Source organism: Hypanus sabinus, chromosome 6 (assembly GCF_030144855.1).
Source record: "Hypanus sabinus isolate sHypSab1 chromosome 6, sHypSab1.hap1, whole genome shotgun sequence".
Classification (NCBI taxonomy): Eukaryota; Metazoa; Chordata; class Chondrichthyes; order Myliobatiformes; family Dasyatidae; genus Hypanus; species Hypanus sabinus.
This window is the reverse complement of record NC_082711.1, coordinates 91,377,604-91,399,642: the sequence shown is the minus strand read 5'-3', so window position 1 is coordinate 91,399,642 and position 22,039 is coordinate 91,377,604.

The following is a 22,039-nucleotide window of genomic DNA, read 5'->3' as shown; positions in this document are numbered from 1 at the left end:
CCGGGGACCTGCCGACCTGCCTGAACCCGGGGACCTGCCTACCTGCCTGAACCTGGGGACCTGTCTACCTGCCTGAACCCAGGGCCCTGTCTACCTGCCTGAACCCAGTGACATTTCTACCTGCCTCAACCCAGGGACATTTCTACCTGCCTGAACCCGGTGACATTTCTATCTGCCTGAACCCGGAGATCTGTCTACCTGCTTGAACGCAGAGACCTGTCTACCTGCCTGAACCCGGAGACCTGTCTACCTGCCTGAACCCGGAGACGTGTCTACCTGCCTGAAGGCAGAGACCTGTCTACCTGCCTGCTCGGGGACCTGTCTGTCTGTCTGAACCCGGGGACCTGTCTACCTGCCTGAACCCGGGGACCTGTCTACCTGCCTGAACCCGGGGACCTGTCTACCTGCCTGAACCCAGTGACCTTTCTACCTGCCTGAACCCGGGGAACTGTCTACCTGCCTGGATCCGGGGACCTGCCAGTCTGCGTGAACCCGGGGACCTGTCTACCTGCCTGAACTCGGGGACCTGTCTGTCTGCCTGAACCCGGGGACCTGTCTACCTGCCTGCCTGAACCCGGGGACCTGACTACCTGCCTGAACCCGGGGACCTGCCTACCTACCTGAACCCGGGGACCTGCCTACCTGCCTGAACCCGGGGACCTGTCTACCTGCCTGCTCGGGGACCTGTCTACCTGCCTGAACCCCGGGGACCTGTCTACCTGCGTGAACCCGGGGACCTGTCTACCTGCCTGAACCCAGGGAACTGTCTACCTGCGTGAACCCAGGGACCTGTCTACCTGCCTGAACCCAGGGACCTGTCTACATGCCTGAACCCAGGGACCTGTCTACCTGCGTGAACCCGGGGACCTGTCTACCTGCCTTAACCCAGAGACCTGTCCACCTGCCTGAACCCGGGGACCTGTCTGCCTGCCTGAACCCGGGGACCTGTCTGCCTGCCTGAACCCAGGGACCTGTCTGCCTGCCTGCACTGGGGGACCTGTCTAACTCTCTGAACCCGGGGACCTGTCTACCTGCCTGAACCCGGGGACGTGTCTATCTGCCTGAACCCGGGGACGTGTCTACCTGCCTGAACTCGGGGACCTGTCTACCTGCCTGTACCCGGGGACCTGTCTACCTGCCTGAACCCGGGGACGTGTCTACCTGCCTGAACTCAGGGACCTGTCTACCTGCCTGTACCCGGGGACCTGTCTACCTGCCTGAACCCAGGGACCTGTCTACCTCCCTGCTTGAACCCAGGGACCTGTCTACCTGCCTGGACCCGGGGACCTGCCTGTCTGACTGAACCCGGGGACCTGTCTACCTGCCTGCCTGAACCCGGGGACCTGACTACCTGACTGAACCCGGGGACCTGCCTACCTGCCTGAACCCGGGGACCTGCCTACCTGCCTGAATCCGGGGACCTGCCTACCTGCCTGAACCCGGGGACCTGTCTACCTGCCTGCTCGGGGACCTGTCTACCTGCCTGAACCCCGGGGACCTGTCTACCTGCGTGAACCCGGAGACCTGTCTACCTGACTGAACCCAGGGAACTGTCTACATGCCTGAACCCGGGGACCTGTCTACCTGACTGAACCCGGGGACCTGTCTGGCTCCCTGAACCCAGGGACCTGTCTGCATGCCTGCACTGGGGGACCTGTCTACCTGTCTGAACCCGGGGACCTGTCTACCTGCCTGAACCCGGGGACGAGTCTATCTGCCTGAACCCGGGGACGTGTCTACCTGCCTGAACTCGGGGACCTGTCTACCTGCCTGTATCCGGGGACCTGTCTACCTGCCTGAACCCAGGAACCTGTCTACCTCCCTGAACGCGGGGACCTGCCTGTCTGCCTGAACCCGGGGACCTGCCTGTCTGACTGAACACGGGGACCTGTCCACCTGCCTGAAACCAGGGCCCTGTCTACCTGTCTGAACCCAGGGACCTGCCTCCCTGCCTGAACCCGGGGACCTGCCTCCCTGTCTGAACCCGGGGACATGCCTCCCTGCCTGAACCCGGGGACCTGTCTACCTGCCTGTCTGCCTGAACCCGAGAACCTGTCTACCTGCCTGAACTCGGGGACCTGTCTGACTGCCTGAACCCGGGGACCTGTCTACCTGCCTGAACCCGGGGACATGTCTACCTGCCTGAACCTGGGGACCTGTCTACCTGCCTGAACCTGGGGACATGTCTACCTGCGTGAACCCGGGGACCTGTCTACCTGCCTGAACCCAGGGACCTGTCTACCTGCCTGAACCCGGGGACATGTCTACCTGCCTGAACCTGGGGACCAGTCTACCTGCCTGAACCCGGGGACATGTCTACCTGCGTGAACCCGGGGACCTGTCTACCTGCCTGAACCCAGGGACCTGTCTACCTGCCTGTCTGCCTGAACCCGAGAACCTGTCTACCTGCCTGCTCGGGGACCTGTCTACCTGCCTGAACCCGGGGACCTGTCTAGCTGCCTGAACACAGGGACCTGTCTACCTGCCTGAACCCGGGGACCTGTCAACCTGTCTGAACAAAAGGACCTGTCAACCTGCCTGAACCCGGGGACCAGAATACCTGCCTGCCTGAACCCGGGGAACTGTCTAGCTGCCTGAACCCGGGGACCGGACTACCTGCCTGAACCCAGAGACCGGTCTACCTGCCTGAACCCGGGAACCTGTCTACTTGCCTGAACCCAGAGACCGGTCTACCTGCCTGAACCCGGGGACCTGTCTAGCTGCCTGAACACAGGGACCTGTCTACCTGCCTAAACCCGGGGACCAGTCTACCTGCCTGCCTGAACCCGGGGACCTGTCTACCTGCCTAAACCCAGGGACATGTCTACCTGCCTGAACTCGGGGACCAGTCTGTCTGCCTGAACCCGGGGAACTGTCTACCTGTCTAAACCCGGGGACCTGTATACCTGCCTGAACCTGGGAACCTGTCTACCTGCCTGAACTCGGGGACCTGTCTGACTGCCTGAACCCGGGGATCTGTCTACCTGCCTGAACCCGGTGACCTGTCTACCCGCCTGAACCCAGGGACCTTTCTACCCGCCTGAACTCAGGGACCTGTCTACCTGCCTGAACCCGGGGACCTGTCTACCTGCCTGAACCCGGTGACCTGTCTACCTGCCTGAAACCGGTGACCTTTCTACACGCCTGAACCCAGGGACCTGTCTACCTGCCTGAACCCGGGGACCTGTCAACCTGCCTGAACGCAGAGACCTGTCTACCTGCCTGAACGCAGAGACCTGTCTACCTGCCTGCTCGGGGACCTGTCTGTCTGTCTGAACCCGGGGACCTGTCTACCTGCCTGAACCCAGGGACCTGTCTACCTGTCTGAACCCAGGGACCTGTCTACCTGCCTGGACCCGGGGACCTGCCAGTCTGCCTGAACCCGGAGACATGACTACCTGCCTGAACTCGGGGACCTGTCTGTCTGCCTGAACCCGGGGACCTGTCTACCTGCCTGAACCTGGGGACAAGTCTACCTGCCTGAACCCAGGGACCTGTCTACCTCCATGAACCCGGTGAGCTGTCTACCAGCCTGAACCCGGGGACCTGTCTACCTGCCTGAACTCGGGGACCTGTCTGTCTGCCAAAACCCGGGGACCTGTCTACCTGTCTGAACCCGGGGGCATGTCTACCTTCCTGAACCCGGGGAACTGTCTACATGCCTGTCTGAACCCGGGGACCTGTCTACCTGCCTCAAACCAGGGACCTGCCAACCTGCCTGAACCCGGGGACCTGCCGACCTGCCTGAACCCGGGGACCTGCCTACCTGCCTGAACCTGGGGACCTGTCTACCTGCCTGAACCCAGGGCCCTGTCTACCTGCCTGAACCCAGTGACATTTCTACCTGCCTCAACCCAGGGACATTTCTACCTGCCTGAACCCGGTGACATTTCTATCTGCCTGAACCCGGAGATCTGTCTACCTGCTTGAACGCAGAGACCTGTCTACCTGCCTGAACCCGGAGACCTGTCTACCTGCCTGAACCCGGAGACGTGTCTACCTGCCTGAAGGCAGAGACCTGTCTACCTGCCTGCTCGGGGACCTGTCTGTCTGTCTGAACCCGGGGACCTGTCTACCTGCCTGAACCCGGGGACCTGTCTACCTGCCTGAACCCGGGGACCTGTCTACCTGCCTGAACCCAGTGACCTTTCTACCTGCCTGAACCCGGGGAACTGTCTACCTGCCTGGATCCGGGGACCTGCCAGTCTGCGTGAACCCGGGGACCTGTCTACCTGCCTGAACTCGGGGACCTGTCTGTCTGCCTGAACCCGGGGACCTGTCTACCTGCCTGCCTGAACCCGGGGACCTGACTACCTGCCTGAACCCGGGGACCTGCCTACCTACCTGAACCCGGGGACCTGCCTACCTGCCTGAACCCGGGGACCTGTCTACCTGCCTGCTCGGGGACCTGTCTACCTGCCTGAACCCCGGGGACCTGTCTACCTGCGTGAACCCGGGGACCTGTCTACCTGCCTGAACCCAGGGAACTGTCTACCTGCGTGAACCCAGGGACCTGTCTACCTGCCTGAACCCAGGGACCTGTCTACATGCCTGAACCCAGGGACCTGTCTACCTGCGTGAACCCGGGGACCTGTCTACCTGCCTTAACCCAGAGACCTGTCCACCTGCCTGAACCCGGGGACCTGTCTACCTGCCTGAACCCGGGGACCTGTCTGCCTGCCTGAACCCAGGGACCTGTCTGCCTGCCTGCACTGGGGGACCTGTCTAACTCTCTGAACCCGGGGACCTGTCTACCTGCCTGAACCCGGGGACGTGTCTATCTGCCTGAACCCGGGGACGTGTCTACCTGCCTGTACCCGGGGACCTGTCTACCTGCCTGTACCCGGGGACCTGTCTACCTCCCTGCTTGAACCCAGGGACCTGTCTACCTGCCTGGACCCGGGGACCTGCCTGTCTGACTGAACCCGGGGACCTGTCTACCTGCCTGCCTGAACCCGGGGACCTGACTACCTGACTGAACCCGGGGACCTGCCTACCTGCCTGAACCCGGGGACCTGTCTACCTGCCTGAACCCGGGGACGTGTCTATCTGCCTGAACCCGGGGACGTGTCTACCTGCCTGTACCCGGGGACCTGTCTACCTGCCTGTACCCGGGGACCTGTCTACCTGCCTGCCTGAACCCGGGGACCTGACTACCTGACTGAACCCGGGGACCTGCCTACCTGCCTGAACCCGGGGACCTGCCTACCTGCCTGAATCCGGGGACCTGCCTACCTGCCTGAACCCGGGGACCTGTCTACCTGCCTGCTCGGGGACCTGTCTACCTGCCTGAACCCCGGGGACCTGTCTACCTGCGTGAACCCGGAGACCTGTCTACCTGACTGAACCCAGGGAACTGTCTACATGCCTGAACCCGGGGACCTGTCTACCTGCCTGAACCCGGGGACCTGTCTGGCTCCCTGAACCCAGGGACCTGTCTGCATGCCTGCACTGGGGGACCTGTCTACCTGTCTGAACCCGGGGACCTGTCTACCTGCCTGAACCCGGGGACGAGTCTATCTGCCTGAACCCGGGGACGTGTCTACCTGCCTGAACTCGGGGACCTGTCTACCTGCCTGTATCCGGGGACCTGTCTACCTGCCTGAACCCAGGAACCTGTCTACCTCCCTGAACGCGGGGACCTGCCTGTCTGCCTGAACCCGGGGACCTGCCTGTCTGACTGAACACGGGGACCTGTCCACCTGCCTGAAACCAGGGCCCTGTCTACCTGTCTGAACCCAGGGACCTGCCTCCCTGCCTGAACCCGGGGACCTGCCTCCCTGTCTGAACCCGGGGACATGCCTCCCTGCCTGAACCCGGGGACCTGTCTACCTGCCTGTCTGCCTGAACCCGAGAACCTGTCTACCTGCCTGAACTCGGGGACCTGTCTGACTGCCTGAACCCGGGGACCTGTCTACCTGCCTGAACCCGGGGACATGTCTACCTGCCTGAACCTGGGGACCTGTCTACCTGCCTGAACCTGGGGACCTGTCTACCTGCGTGAACCCGGGGACCAGTCTACCTGCCTGAACCCGGGGACATGTCTACCTGCGTGAACCCGGGGACCTGTCTACCTGCCTGAACCCAGGGACCTGTCTACCTGCCTGTCTGCCTGAACCCGAGAACCTGTCTACCTGCCTGAACTCGGGGACCTGTCTGACTGTCTGAACCCGGGGACCTGTCTACCTGCCTGAACCCGGGGACATGTCTACCTGCCTGAACCCAGGGACCTGTCTACCTGCCTGTCTGCCTGAACCCGAGAACCAGTCTACCTGCCTGAACCCGGGGACCAGTCTACCTGCCTAAACCCGGGGACCAGTCTACCTGCCTGCCTGAACCCGGGGACCTGTCTACCTGCCTGAACTCGGGGACCAGTCTGTCTGCCTGAACCCGGGGAACTGTCTACCTGTCTAACCCGGGGACCTGTATACCTGCCTGAACCCGGGAACCTGTCTACCTGCCTGAACCCAGAGACCGGTCTACCTGTCTGAACCCAGGGACCTGTCTACCTGCCTGGACCCGGGGACCTGCCTGTCTGCCTGAACCCGGAGACCTGTCTACCTGCCTGAACTCGGGGACCTGTCTGTCTGCCTGAACCCGGGGACCTGTCTACCTGCCTGAACCAGGGGACATGTCTACCTGCCTGAACCCAGGGACCTGTCTACCTCCATGAACCCGGTGAGCTGTCTACCAGCCTGAACCCGGGGACCTGTCTACCTGCCTGAACTCGGGGACCTGTCTGTCTGCCAGAACCCGGGGACCTGACTACCTGCCTGAACCCGGGGACCTGCCTACCTGCCTGAACCCGGGGACCTGTCTACCTGCCTGAACCCGGGGACGTGTCTACCTGCCTGAACTCGGGGACCTGTCTACCTGCCTGTACCCGGGGACCTGTCTACCTGCCTGAACCCAGGGACCTGTCTACCTGCCTGTCTGCCTGAACCCGAGAACCTGTCTACCTGCCTGAACTCGGGGACCTGTCTGACTGCCTGAACCCGGGGACCTGTCTGCCTGCATGAACCCGGGGACATGTCTTCCTGCCTGAACCCAGGGACCTGTCTACCTGCCTGTTTGCTTGAACCCGAGAACCAGTCTACCTGCCTGAACCCGGGGACCAGTCTACCTGCCTAAACCCTGTGACCAGTCTACCTGCCTGCCTGATCCCGGGGACCTGTCTACCTGCCTGAACTCGGGGACCAGTCTGTCTGCCTGAACCCGGGGACCAGTCTACCTGCCTGCCTGAACCCGGGGACCTGTCTACCTGCCTGAACCCCGGGGACCTGTCTACCTGCGTGAACCCGGGGACCTGTCTACCTGCCTGAACCCGGAGACCTGTCTACCTGCCTGAACCCGGAGACGTGTCTACCTGCCTGAAGGCAGAGACCTGTCTACCTGCCTGCTCGGGGACCTGTCTACCTGCCTGAACCCCGGGGACCTGTCTACCTGCATGAACCCGGGGACCTGTCTACCTGCCTGAACCCAGGGAACAGTCTACCTGCGTGAACCCAGGGACCTGTCTACCTGCCTGAACCCAGGGACCTGTCTACCTGCCTGAACCCAGGGACCTGTCTACCTGCGTGAACCCGGGGACCTGTCTACCTGCCTTCACCCAGAGACCTGTCTACCTGCCTGAACCCGGGGACCTGTCTACCTGCCTGAACCCGGGGACCTGTCTGCCTGCCTGAACCCAGGGACCTGTCTGCCTGCCTGCACTGGGGGACCTGTCTAACTCTCTGAACCCGGGGACCTGTCTATCTGCCTGAACCCGGGGACGTGTCTATCTGCCTGAACCCGGGGACGTGTCTACCTGCCTGAACTCGGGGACCTGTCTACCTGCCGGAACCCGGGGACGTGTCTACCTGCCTGAACTCGGGGACCTGTCTACCTGCCTGTACCCGGGGACCTGTCTACCTGCCTGAACCCAGGGACCTGTCTACCTCCCTGCTTGAACCCAGGGACCTGTCTACCTGCCTGGACCCGGGGACCTGCCTGTCTGACTGAACCCGGGGACCTGTCTACCTGCCTGCCTGAACCCGGGGACCTGACTACCTGCCTGAACCCGGGGACCTGTCTGGCTCCCTGAACCCAGGGACCTGTCTGCATGCCTGCACTGGGGGACCTGTCTACCTGTCTGAACCCGGGGACCTGTCTACCTGCCTGAACGCGGGGACGAGTCTATCTGCCTGAACCCGGGGACGTGTCTACCTGCCTGAACTCGGGGATCTGTCTACCTGCCTTTATCCGGGGACCTGTCTACCTGCCTGAACCCAGGGACCTGTCTACCTCCCTGAACGCGGGGACCTGCCTGTCTGCCTGAACCCGGGGACCTGCCTGTCTGACTGAACACGGGGACCTGTCCACCTGCCTGAAACCAGGGCCCTGTCTACCTGTCTGAACCCAGGGACCTGCCTCCCTGCCTGAACCCGGGGACCTGCCTACCTGCCTGAACCCGGGGACCTGTCTACCTGCCTGAACCCGGGGACGTGTCTACCTGCCTGAACTCGGGGACCTGTCTACCTGCCTGTACCCGGGGACCTGTCTACCTGCCTGTCTGCCTGAACCCGAGAACCTGTCTACCTGCCTGAACTCGGGGACCTGTCTGACTGCCTGAACCCGGGGACCTGTCTGCCTGCATGAACCCGGGGACATGTCTACCTGCCTGAACCCAGGGACCTGTCTACCTGCCTGTTTGCTTGAACCCGAGAACCAGTCTACCTGCCTGAACCCGGGGACCAGTCTACCTGCCTAAACCCTGTGACCAGTCTACCTGCCTGCCTGATCCCGGGGACCTGTCTACCTGCCTGAACTCGGGGACCAGTCTGTCTGCCTGAACCCGGGGACCAGTCTACCTGCCTGCCTGAACCCGGGGACCTGTCTACCTGCCTGAACCCCGGGGACCTGTCTACCTGCGTGAACCCGGGGACCTGTCTACCTGCCTGAACCCGGAGACCTGTCTACCTGCCTGAACCCGGAGACGTGTCTACCTGCCTGAAGGCAGAGACCTGTCTACCTGCCTGCTCGGGGACCTGTCTACCTGCCTGAACCCCGGGGACCTGTCTACCTGCATGAACCCGGGGACCTGTCTACCTGCCTGAACCCAGGGAACAGTCTACCTGCGTGAACCCAGGGACCTGTCTACCTGCCTGAACCCAGGGACCTGTCTACCTGCCTGAACCCAGGGACCTGTCTACCTGCGTGAACCCGGGGACCTGTCTACCTGCCTTAACCCAGAGACCTGTCTACCTGCCTGAACCCGGGGACCTGTCTACCTGCCTGAACCCGGGGACCTGTCTGCCTGCCTGAACCCAGGGACCTGTCTGCCTGCCTGCACTGGGGGACCTGTCTAACTCTCTGAACCCGGGGACCTGTCTACCTGCCTGAACCCGGGGACGTGTCTATCTGCCTGAACCCGGGGACGTGTCTACCTGCCTGAACTCGGGGACCTGTCTACCTGCCGGAACCCGGGGACGTGTCTACCTGCCTGAACTCGGGGACCTGTCTACCTGCCTGTACCCGGGGACCTGTCTACCTGCCTGAACCCAGGGACCTGTCTACCTCCCTGCTTGAACCCAGGGACCTGTCTACCTGCCTGGACCCGGGGACCTGCCTGTCTGACTGAACCCGGGGACCTGTCTACCTGCCTGCCTGAACCCGGGGACCTGACTACCTGCCTGAACCCGGGGACCTGTCTGGCTCCCTGAACCCAGGGACCTGTCTGCATGCCTGCACTGGGGGACCTGTCTACCTGTCTGAACCCGGGGACCTGTCTACCTGCCTGAACGCGGGGACGAGTCTATCTGCCTGAACCCGGGGACGTGTCTACCTGCCTGAACTCGGGGATCTGTCTACCTGCCTGTATCCGGGGACCTGTCTACCTGCCTGAACCCAGGGACCTGTCTACCTCCCTGAACGCGGGGACCTGCCTGTCTGCCTGAACCCGGGGACCTGCCTGTCTGACTGAACACGGGGACCTGTCCACCTGCCTGAAACCAGGGCCCTGTCTACCTGTCTGAACCCAGGGACCTGCCTCCCTGCCTGAACCCGGGGACCTGCCTCCCTGTCTGAACCCGGGGACATGTCTCCCTGCCTGAACCCGGGGACCTGTCTACCTGCCTGTCTGCCTGAACCCGAGAACCTGTCTACCTGCCTGAACTCGGGGACCTGTCTGACTGCCTGAACCCGGGGACCTGTCTACCTGCCTGAACCCGGGGACATGTCTACCTGCCTGAACCTGGGGACCTGTCTACCTGCCTGAACCTGGGGACCTGTCTACCTGCGTGAACCCGGGGACCTGTCTACCTGCCTGAACCCAGGGACCTGTCTACCTGCCTGAACCCGGGGACATGTCTACCTGCCTGAACCTGGGGACCAGTCTACCTGCCTGAACCCGGGGACATGTCTACCTGCGTGAACCCGGGGACCTGTCTACCTGCCTGAACCCAGGGACCTGTCTACCTGCCTGTCTGCCTGAACCCGAGAACCTGTCTACCTGCCTGAACTCGGGGACCTGTCTGACTGCCTGAACCCGGGGACCTGTCTACCTGCCTGAACCCGGGGACATGTCTACCTGCCTGAACCCAGGGACCTGTCTACCTGCCTGTCTGCCTGAACCCGAGAACCAGTCTACCTGCCTGAACCCGGGGACCAGTCTACCTGCCTAAACCCGGGGACCAGTCTACCTGCCTGCCTGAACCCGGGGACCTGTCTACCTGCCTGAACTCGGGGACCAGTCTGTCTGCCTGAACCCGGGGAACTGTCTACCTGTCTAACCCGGGGACCTGTATACCTGCCTGAACCCGGGAACCTGTCTACCTGCCTGAACCCAGAGACCGGTCTACCCGCCTGAACCCAGGGACCTGTCTACCTGCCTGAACCCTGGGACCTGTCTACCTGCCTGAACCCGGTGACCTGTCTACCTGCCTGAACCCGGTGACCTTTCTACCCGCCTGAACCCAGGGACCTGTCTACCTGCCTGAACCCGGGGACCTGTCTACCTGCCTGAACCCGGGGACCTGTCTACCTGCCTGAACGCAGAGACCTGTCTACCTGCCTGAACGCAGAGACCTGTCTACCTGCCTGCTCGGGGACCTGTCTGTCTGTCTGAACCCGGGGACCTGTCTACCTGCCTGAACCCGGGGACCTGTCTACCTGTCTGAACCCAGGGAACTGTCTACCTGCCTGGACCCGGGGACCTGCCTGTCTGCCTGAACCCGGAGACCTGTCTACCTGCCTGAACTCTGGGACCTGTCTGTCTGCCTGAACCCGGGGACCTGTCTACCTGCCTGAACCCAGGGACCTGTCTACCTCCATGAACCCGGTGAGCTGTCTACCAGCCTGAACCCGGGGACCTGTCTACCTGCCTGAACTCGGGGACCTGTCTGTCTGCCAGAACCCGGGGACCTGACTACCTGCCTGAACCCGGGGACCTGCCTACCTGCCTGAACCCGGGGACCTGCCTACCTGCCTGAACCCGGGGACCTGTCTACCTGCCTGAACCCGGGGACGTGTCTACCTGCCTGAACTCGGGGACCTGTCTACCTGCCTGTACCCGGGGACCTGTCTACCTGCCTGAACCCAGGGACCTGTCTACCTGCCTGTCTGCCTGAACCCGAGAACCTGTCTACCTGCCTGAACTCGGGGACCTGTCTGACTGCCTGAACCCAGGGACCTGTCTGCCTGCATGAACCCGGGGACATGTCTACCTGCCTGAACCCAGGGACCTGTCTACCTGCCTGTCTGCATGAACCCGAGAACCAGTCTACCTGCCTGAACCCGGGGACCAGTCTACCTGCCTAAACCCGGGGACCTGTCTACCTGCCTGCCTGATCCCGGGGACCTGTCTACCTGCCTGAACTCGGGGACCAGTCTGTCTGCCTGAACCCGGGGACCAGTCTACCTGCCTGCCTGAACCCGGGGACCTGTCTACCTGCCTGAACCCCGGGGACCAGTCTACCTGCGTGAACCCGGGGACCTGTCTACCTGCCTGAACCCGGAGACCTGTCTACCTGCCTGAACCCGGAGACGTGTCTACCTGCCTGAAGGCAGAGACCTGTCTACCTGCCTGCTCGGGGACCTGTCTACCTGCCTGAACCCCGGGGACCTGTCTACCTGCGTGAACCCGGGGACCTGTCTACCTGCCTGAACCCAGGGAACAGTCTACCTGCGTGAACCCAGGGACCTGTCTACCTGCCTGAACCCAGGGACCTGTCTACCTGCCTGAACCCAGGGACCTGTCTACCTGCGTGAACCCGGGGACCTGTCTACCTGCCTTAACCCAGAGACCTGTCTACCTGCCTGAACCCGGGGACCTGTCTACCTGCCTGAACCCGGGGACCTGTCTGCCTGCCTGAACCCAGGGACCTGTCTGCCTGCCTGCACTGGGGGACCTGTCTAACTCTCTGAACCCGGGGACCTGTCTACCTGCCTGAACCCGGGGACGTGTCTATCTGCCTGAACCCGGGGACGTGTCTACCTGCCTGAACTCGGGGACCTGTCTACCTGCCTGTACCCGGGGACCTGTCTACCTGCCGGAACCCGGGGACATGTCTACCTGCCTGAACTCGGGGACCTGTCTACCTGCCTCTACCCGGGGACCTGTCTACCTGCCTGAACCCAGGGACCTGTCTACCTCCCTGCTTGAACCCAGGGACCTGTCTACCTGCCTGGACCCGGGGACCTGCCTGTCTGACTGAACCCGGGGACCTGTCTACCTGCCTGCCTGAACCCGGGGACCTGACTACCTGCCTGAACCCGGGGACCTGCCAACCTGCCTGAACCCGGGGACCTGCCTACCTGCCTGAACCCGGGGACCTGCCTACCTGCCTGAACCCGGGGACCTGTCTACCTGCCTGCTCGGGGACCTGTCTACCTGCCTGAACCCTGGGGACCTGTCTACCTGCGTGAACCCGGGGACCTGTCTACCTGCCTGAACCCAGGGAACTGTCTACCTGCGTGAACCCAGGGACCTGTCTACCTGCCTGAACCCAGGGACCTGTCTACCTGCGTGAACCCGGGGACCTGTCTACCTGCCTGAACCCAGGGACCTGTCTACCTGCCTGAACCCGGGGACCTGTCTACCTGCCTGAACCCGGGGACCTGTCTGGCTCCCTGAACCAAGGGACCTGTCTGCATGCCTGCACTGGGGGACCTGTCTACCTGTCTGAACCCGGGGACCTGTCTACCTGCCTGAACCCGGGGATGTGTCTATCTGCCTGAACCCGGGGACGTGTCTACCTGCCTGAACTCGGGGACCTGTCTACCTGCCTGTACCCGGGGACCTGTCTACCTGCCTGAACCCAGGGACCTGTCTACCTCCCTGAACGCGGGGACCTGCCTGTCTGCCTGAACCCGGGGACCTGCCTGTCTGACTGAACACGGGGACCTGTCTACCTGCCTGAAACCAGGGCCCTGTCTACCTGTCTGAACCCAGGGACCTGCCTCCCTGCCTGAACCCGGGGACCTGCCTCACTGCCTGAACCCAGGGACATGCCTCCCTGCCTGAACCCGGGGACCTGTCTACCTGCCTGTCTGCCTGAACCCGAGAACCTGTCTACCTGCCTGAACTCGGGGACCTGTCTACCTGCCTGAAACCAGGCCCTGTCTACCTGTCTGAAACCAGGGACCTGCCACCCTGCCTGCTTGAACCCAGGGACCTGTCTACCTGCCTGGACCCTGGGACCTGCCTGTCTGACTGAACCCGGGGACCTGTCTACCTGCCTGCCTGAACCCGGGGACCTGACTATCTGCCTGAACCCAGGGACCTGTCTACCTGCCTGTCTGCCTGAACCCGAGAACCTGTCTACCTGCCTGAACTCGGGGACCTGTCTGACTGCCTGAACCCGGGGACCTCTCTACCTGCCTGAACCCGGGGACATGTCTACCTGCCTGAACCTGGGGACCTGTCTACCTGCCTGAACCTGGGGACCTGTCTACCTGCGTGAACCCGGGGACCTGTCTACCTGCCTGAACCCAGGGACCTGTCTACCTGCCTGAACCCGGGGACATGTCTACCTGCCTGAACCTGGGGACCTGTCTAACTGCCTGAACCCGGGGACATGTCAACCTGCGTGAACCCGGGGACCTGTCTACCTGCCTGAACCCAGGGACCTGTCTACCTGCCTGTCTGCCTGAACCCGAGAACCTGTCTACCTGCCTGAACTCGGGGACCTGTCTGACTGCCTGAACTCGGGGACCTGTCTACCTGCCTGAACCCGGGGACATGTCTACCTGCCTGATCCCGGGGACCTGTCTACCTGCCTGTCGGCCTGAACCCGAGAACCTGTCTACCTGCCTGAACCCGGGGACATGTCTACCTGCCTAAACCCGGGGACATGTCTACCTGCCTGAACCTGGGGACCTGTCTACCTGCCTGAACCCGGGGACATGTCTACCTGCGTGAACCCGGGGACCTGTCTACCTGCCTGAACCCAGGGACCTGTCTACATGCCTGTCTGCCTGAACCCGAGAACCTGTCTACCTCCCTGAACCCGCGGACCTGCCTGTCTGCCTGAACCTGTGGACCTGCCTGTTTGCCTGAATCCAGGGACCTGTCTACCTGTCTGAACCCGGGGACCTGCCTGTCTGACTGAACCCGGGGACGTGTCTACCTGCCTGCTTGAACCCACGGACCTGTCTACCTGCCTGGACCCGGGGACCTGCCTGTCTGACTGAACCCGGGGACCTGTCTACCTGCCTTTCTGAACCCGGGGACCTGACTACTTGCCTGAACCCGAGAACCTGTCTACCTGCCTGAACTCGGGTACCTGTCTGACTGCCTGAACCCAGGGACCTGTCTGCCTGCATGAACCCGGGGACATGTCTACCTGCCTGAACCCAGGGACCTGTCTACCTGCCTGTCTGCATGAACCCGAGAACCAGTCTACCTGCCTGAACCCGGGGACCAGTCTACCTGCCTAAACCCGGGGACCTGTCTACCTGCCTGCCTGATCCCGGGGACCTGTCTACCTGCCTGAACTCGGGGACCAGTCTGTCTGCCTGAACCCGGGGACCAGTCTACCTGCCTGCCTGAACCCGGGGACCTGTCTACCTGCCTGAACCCCGGGGACCTGTCTACCTGCGTGAACCCGGGGACCTGTCTACCTGCCTGAACCCGGAGACCTGTCTACCTGCCTGAACCCGGAGACGTGTCTACCTGCCTGAAGGCAGAGACCTGTCTATCTGCCTGCTCGGGGACCTGTCTACCTGCCTGAACCCCGGGGACCTGTCTACCTGCGTGAACCCGGGGACCTGTCTACCTGCCTGAACCCAGGGAACAGTCTACCTGCGTGAACCCAGGGACCTGTCTACCTGCCTGAACCCAGGGACCTGTCTACCTGCCTGAACCCAGGGACCTGTCTACCTGCGTGAACCCGGGGACCTGTCTACCTGCCTTAACCCAGAGACCTGTCTACCTGCCTGAACCCGGGGACCTGTCTACCTGCCTGAACCCGGGGACCTGTCTGCCTGCCTGAACCCAGGGACCTGTCTGCCTGCCTGCACTGGGGGACCTGTCTAACTCTCTGAACCCGGGGACCTGTCTACCTGCCTGAACCCGGGGACGTGTCTATCTGCCTGAACCCGGGGACGTGTCTACCTGCCTGAACTCGGGGACCTGTCTACCTGCCTGTACCCGGGGACCTGTCTACCTGCCGGAACCCGGGGACATGTCTACCTGCCTGAACTCGGGGACCTGTCTACCTGCCTCTACCCGGGGACCTGTCTACCTGCCTGAACCCAGGGACCTGTCTACCTCCCTGCTTGAACCCAGGGACCTGTCTACCTGCCTGGACCCGGGGACCTGCCTGTCTGACTGAACCCGGGGACCTGTCTACCTGCCTGCCTGAACCCGGGGACCTGACTACCTGCCTGAACCCGGGGACCTGCCAACCTGCCTGAACCCGGGGACCTGCCTACCTGCCTGAACCCGGGGACCTGCCTACCTGCCTGAACCCGGGGACCTGTCTACCTGCCTGCTCGGGGACCTGTCTACCTGCCTGAACCCTGGGGACCTGTCTACCTGCGTGAACCCGGGGACCTGTCTACCTGCCTGAACCCAGGGAACTGTCTACCTGCGTGAACCCAGGGACCTGTCTACCTGCCTGAACCCAGGGACCTGTCTACCTGCGTGAACCCGGGGACCTGTCTACCTGCCTGAACCCAGGGACCTGTCTACCTGCCTGAACCCGGGGACCTGTCTACCTGCCTGAACCCGGGGACCTGTCTGGCTCCCTGAACCAAGGGACCTGTCTGCATGCCTGCACTGGGGGACCTGTCTACCTGTCTGAACCCGGGGACCTGTCTACCTGCCTGAACCCGGGGATGTGTCTATCTGCCTGAACCCGGGGACGTGTCTACCTGCCTGAACTCGGGGACCTGTCTACCTGCCTGTACCCGGGGACCTGTCTACCTGCCTGAACCCAGGGACCTGTCTACCTCCCTGAACGCGGGGACCTGCCTGTCTGCCTGAACCCGGGGACCTGCCTGTCTGACTGAACACGGGGACCTGTCTACCTGCCTGAAACCAGGGCCCTGTCTACCTGTCTGAACCCAGGGACCTGCCTCCCTGCCTGAACCCGGGGACCTGCCTCACTGCCTGAACCCAGGGACATGCCTCCCTGCCTGAACCCGGGGACCTGTCTACCTGCCTGTCTGCCTGAACCCGAGAACCTGTCTACCTGCCTGAACTCGGGGACCTGTCTACCTGCCTGAAACCAGGCCCTGTCTACCTGTCTGAAACCAGGGACCTGCCACCCTGCCTGCTTGAACCCAGGGACCTGTCTACCTGCCTGGACCCTGGGACCTGCCTGTCTGACTGAACCCGGGGACCTGTCTACCTGCCTGCCTGAACCCGGGGACCTGACTATCTGCCTGAACCCAGGGACCTGTCTACCTGCCTGTCTGCCTGAACCCGAGAACCTGTCTACCTGCCTGAACTCGGGGACCTGTCTGACTGCCTGAACCCGGGGACCTCTCTACCTGCCTGAACCCGGGGACATGTCTACCTGCCTGAACCTGGGGACCTGTCTACCTGCCTGAACCTGGGGACCTGTCTACCTGCGTGAACCCGGGGACCTGTCTACCTGCCTGAACCCAGGGACCTGTCTACCTGCCTGAACCCGGGGACATGTCTACCTGCCTGAACCTGGGGACCTGTCTAACTGCCTGAACCCGGGGACATGTCAACCTGCGTGAACCCGGGGACCTGTCTACCTGCCTGAACCCAGGGACCTGTCTACCTGCCTGTCTGCCTGAACCCGAGAACCTGTCTACCTGCCTGAACTCGGGGACCTGTCTGACTGCCTGAACTCGGGGACCTGTCTACCTGCCTGAACCCGGGGACATGTCTACCTGCCTGATCCCGGGGACCTGTCTACCTGCCTGTCGGCCTGAACCCGAGAACCTGTCTACCTGCCTGAACCCGGGGACATGTCTACCTGCCTAAACCCGGGGACATGTCTACCTGCCTGAACCTGGGGACCTGTCTACCTGCCTGAACCCGGGGACATGTCTACCTGCGTGAACCCGGGGACCTGTCTACCTGCCTGAACCCAGGGACCTGTCTACATGCCTGTCTGCCTGAACCCGAGAACCTGTCTACCTCCCTGAACCCGCGGACCTGCCTGTCTGCCTGAACCTGTGGACCTGCCTGTTTGCCTGAATCCAGGGACCTGTCTACCTGTCTGAACCCGGGGACCTGCCTGTCTGACTGAACCCGGGGACGTGTCTACCTGCCTGCTTGAACCCACGGACCTGTCTACCTGCCTGGACCCGGGGACCTGCCTGTCTGACTGAACCCGGGGACCTGTCTACCTGCCTTTCTGATCCCGGGGACCTGACTACTTGCCTGAACCCGGGGACCTGCCTACCTGCCTGAACCCGGGGACCTGCCTACCTGCCTGAACCCGGGGACCTGCCTACCTGCCTGAACACGGGGACCTGTCTACCTGCCTGCTCGGGGACCTGTCTACCTGCCTGAACCCCGGGGACCTGTCTACCTGCGTGAACCCGGGGACCTGTCTACCTGCCTGAACACAGGGAACTGTCTACCTGCGTGAACCCAGGGACTTGTCTACCTGCCTGAACCCAGGGACCTGTCTACCTGCCTGAACCCAGGGACCTGTCTACCTGCGTGAACCCGGGGACCTGTCTACCTGCCTGAACCCAGGGACCTGTCTACCTGCCTGAACCCAGGGACCTGTCTACCTGCCTGAACCCGGGGACCTGTCTGGCTCCCTGAACCCAGGGACCTGTCTGCACGCCTGCACTGGGGGACCTGTCTACCTGTCTGAACCCGGGGACCTGTCTACCTGCCTGAACCCGGAGACGTGTCTATCTGCCTGAATCCGGGGACCTGTCTACCTGCCTGAACCCGGGGACCTGTCTACCTGCCTGAACCCAGGGACCTGTCTACCTCCCTGAACGCGGGGACCTGCCTGTCTGCCTGAACCCGGGGACCTGCCTGTCTGACTGAACACGGGGACCTGTCTACCTGCCTGAAACCAGGGCCCTGTCTACCTGTCTGAAACCAGGGACCTGCCTCCCTGCCTGCTTGAACCCAGGGACCTGTCTACCTGCCTGGACCCGGGGACCTGCCTGTCTGACTGAACCCGGGGACCTGTCTACCTGCCTGCCTGAACCCGGGGACCTGACTACCTGCCTGAACCCAGGGACCTGTCTACCTGCCTGTCTGCCTGAACCCGAGAACCTGTCTACCTGCCTGAACTCAGGGACCTGTCTGACTGCCTGAACCCGGGGACCTGTCTACCTGCCTGAACCCGGGGACATGTCTACCTGCCTGAACCTGGGGACCTGTCTACCTGCCTGAACCTGGGGACCTGTCTACCTGCGTGAACCCGGGGACCTGTCTACCTGCCTGAACCCAACGACCTGTCTACCTGCCTGAACCCGGGGACATGTCTACCTGCCTGAACCTGGGGACCTGTCTAACTGCCTGAACCCGGGGACATGTCTACCTGCGTGAACCCGGGGACATGTCTACCTGCGTGAACCCGGGGACCTGTCTGTCTGCCTGAACCCAGGGACCTGTCTACCTGCCTGCCTGGACCCGGGGACATGCCTGTCTGTCTGAACCCAGGGACCTGTCAACCTGCCTGAACCCGGGGACCTGTCTACCTGCCTGAACCCGGGGACCTGTCTACCTGCCTGAACGCAGAGACCTGTCTACCTGCCTGCTCGGGGACCTGTCTGTCTGACTGAACCCGGGGACCTGTCTACCTGCCTGCCTGAACCCGGGGACCTGACTACCTGCCTGAACCCAGGGACCTGTCTACCTGCCTGTCTGCCTGAACCCGAGAACCTGTCTACCTGCCTGAACTCGGGGACCTGTCTGACTGCCTGAACCCGGGGACCTCTCTACCTGCCTGAACCCGGGGACATGTCTACCTGCCTGAACCTGGGGACCTGTCTACCTGCCTGAACCTGGGGACCTGTCTACCTGCGTGAACCCGGGGACCTGTCTACCTGCCTGAACCCAGGGACCTGTCTACCTGCCTGAACCCGGGGACATGTCTACCTGCCTGAACCTGGGGACCTGTCTAACTGCCTGTACCCGGGGACATGTCAACCTGCGTGAACCCGGGGACCTGTCTACCTGCCTGAACCCAGGGACCTGTCTACCTGCCTGTCTGCCTGAACCCGAGAACCTGTCTACCTGCCTGAACTCGGGGACCTGTCTGACTGCCTGAACTCGGGGACCTGTCTACCTGCCTGAACCCGGGGACATGTCTACCTGCCTGATCCCGGGGACCTGTCTACCTGCCTGTCGGCCTGAACCCGAGAACCTGTCTACCTGCCTGAACCCGGGGACATGTCTACCTGCCTAAACCCGGGGACATGTCTACCTGCCTGAACCTGGGGACCTGTCTACCTGCCTGAACCCGGGGACATGTCTACCTGCGTGAACCCGGGGACCTGTCTACCTGCCTGAACCCAGGGACCTGTCTACATGCCTGTCTGCCTGAACCCGAGAACCTGTCTACCTGCCTGAACCCAGGGACCTGTCTACCTGCCTGCCTGGACCCGGGGACATGCCTGTCTGTCTGAACCCGGGGACCTGTCTACCTGCCTGTACCCGGGGACCTGTCTACCTGCCTGGACCCAGGGACCTGCCTGTCTGCCTGAACCCGGGGACCTGTCTGTCTGCCTGAACCCGGTGAGCTGTCTACCTGCCTGCCTGGACCCGGGGACCTGCCTGTCTGACTGAACCCGGGGAACTGTCTACCTGCCTGCCTGAACCGGGGAGCTGACTACCTGCCTGAACCCGGGGACCTGCCTACCTGCCTGAACCTGGAGACCTGTCTATCTGCCTGAACTCGGGGACCTGTCTACCTGCCTGAACCCCGGGGACCTGTCTACCTGCCTGAACCCAGGGACCTGTCTACCTGCCTGAACCCAGGGATCTGTCTGTCTGCTAGAACCCAGGGACCTGTCTACCTGCCTGAACCCGGGGACCTGTCTACCTGCCTGAACCCGGTGACCTTTCTACCCGCCTGAACCCAGGGACCTGTCAACCTGCCTGAACCCGGGGACCTGTCTACCTGCCTGAACCCGGGGACCTGTCTACCTGCCTGAACGCAGAGACCTGTCTACCTGCCTGCTCGGGGACCTGTCTGTCTGTCTGAACCCGGGGACCAGTCTACCTGCCTGAACGCAGAGACCTGTCTACCTGCCTGAACCCGGGGACCTGTCTACCTGCGTGAACCCGGGGACGTGTCTACCTGCCTGAACTCGGGGACCTGTCTACCTGCCTGAACCCGGGGACCTGTCTACCTGCCTGAACCCGGGGACCTGTCTAACTGCCTGAACCCGGGGACATGTCAACCTGCGTGAACCCGGGGACCTGTCTACCTGCCTGAACCCAGGGACCTGTCTACCTCCCTGAACCCGGGGACCTGCCTGTCTGCCTGAACCTGGGGACCTGCCTGTTTGCCTGAATCCAGGGACCTGTCTACCTGTCTGAACCCGGGGACCTGCCTGTCTGACTGAACCCGGGGACGTGTCTACCTGCCTGCTTGAACCCACGGACCTGTCTACCTGCCTGGACCCGGGGACCTGCCTGTCTGACTGAACCCGGGGACCTGTCTACCTGCCTTTCTGAACCCGGGGACCTGACTACTTGCCTGAACCCGGGGACCTGCCTACATGCCTGAACCCGGGGACCTGCCTACCTGCCTGAACCCGGGGACCTGCCTACCTGCCTGAACACGGGGACCTGTCTACCTGCCTGCTCGGGGACCTGTCTACCTGCCTGAACCCCAGGGACCTGTCTACCTGCGTGAACCCGGGGACCTGTCTACCTGCCTGAACACAGGGAACTGTCTACCTGCGTGAACCCAGGGACTTGTCTACCTGCCTGAACCCAGGGACCTGTCTACCTGCCTGAACCCAGGGACCTGTCTACCTGCGTGAACCCGGGGACCTGTCTACCTGCCTGAACCCAGGGACCTGTCTACCTGCCTGAACCCATGGACCTGTCTACCTGCCTGAACCCGGGGACCTGTCTGGCTCCCTGAACCCAGGGACCTGTCTGCACGCCTGCACTGGGGGACCTGTCTACCTGTCTGAACCCGGGGACCTGTCTACCTGCCTGAACCCGGAGACGTGTCTATCTGCCTGAACCCGGGGACCTGTCTACCTGCCTGAACCCAGGGACCTGTCTACCTCCCTGAACGCGGGGACCTGCCTGTCTGCCTGAACCCGGGGACCTGCCTGTCTGACTGAACACGGGGACCTGTCTACCTGCCTGAAACCAGGGCCCTGTCTACCTGTCTGAAACCAGGGACCTGCCTCCCTGCCTGCTTGAACCCAGGGACCTGTCTACCTGCCTGGACCCGGGGACCTGCCTGTCTGACTGAACCCGGGGACCTGTCTACCTGCCTGCCTGAACCCGGGGACCTGACTACCTGCCTGAACCCAGGGACCTGTCTACCTGCCTGTCTCCCTGAACCCGAGAACCTGTCTACCTGCCTGAACTCAGGGACCTGTCTGACTGCCTGAACCCGGGGACCTGTCTACCTGCCTG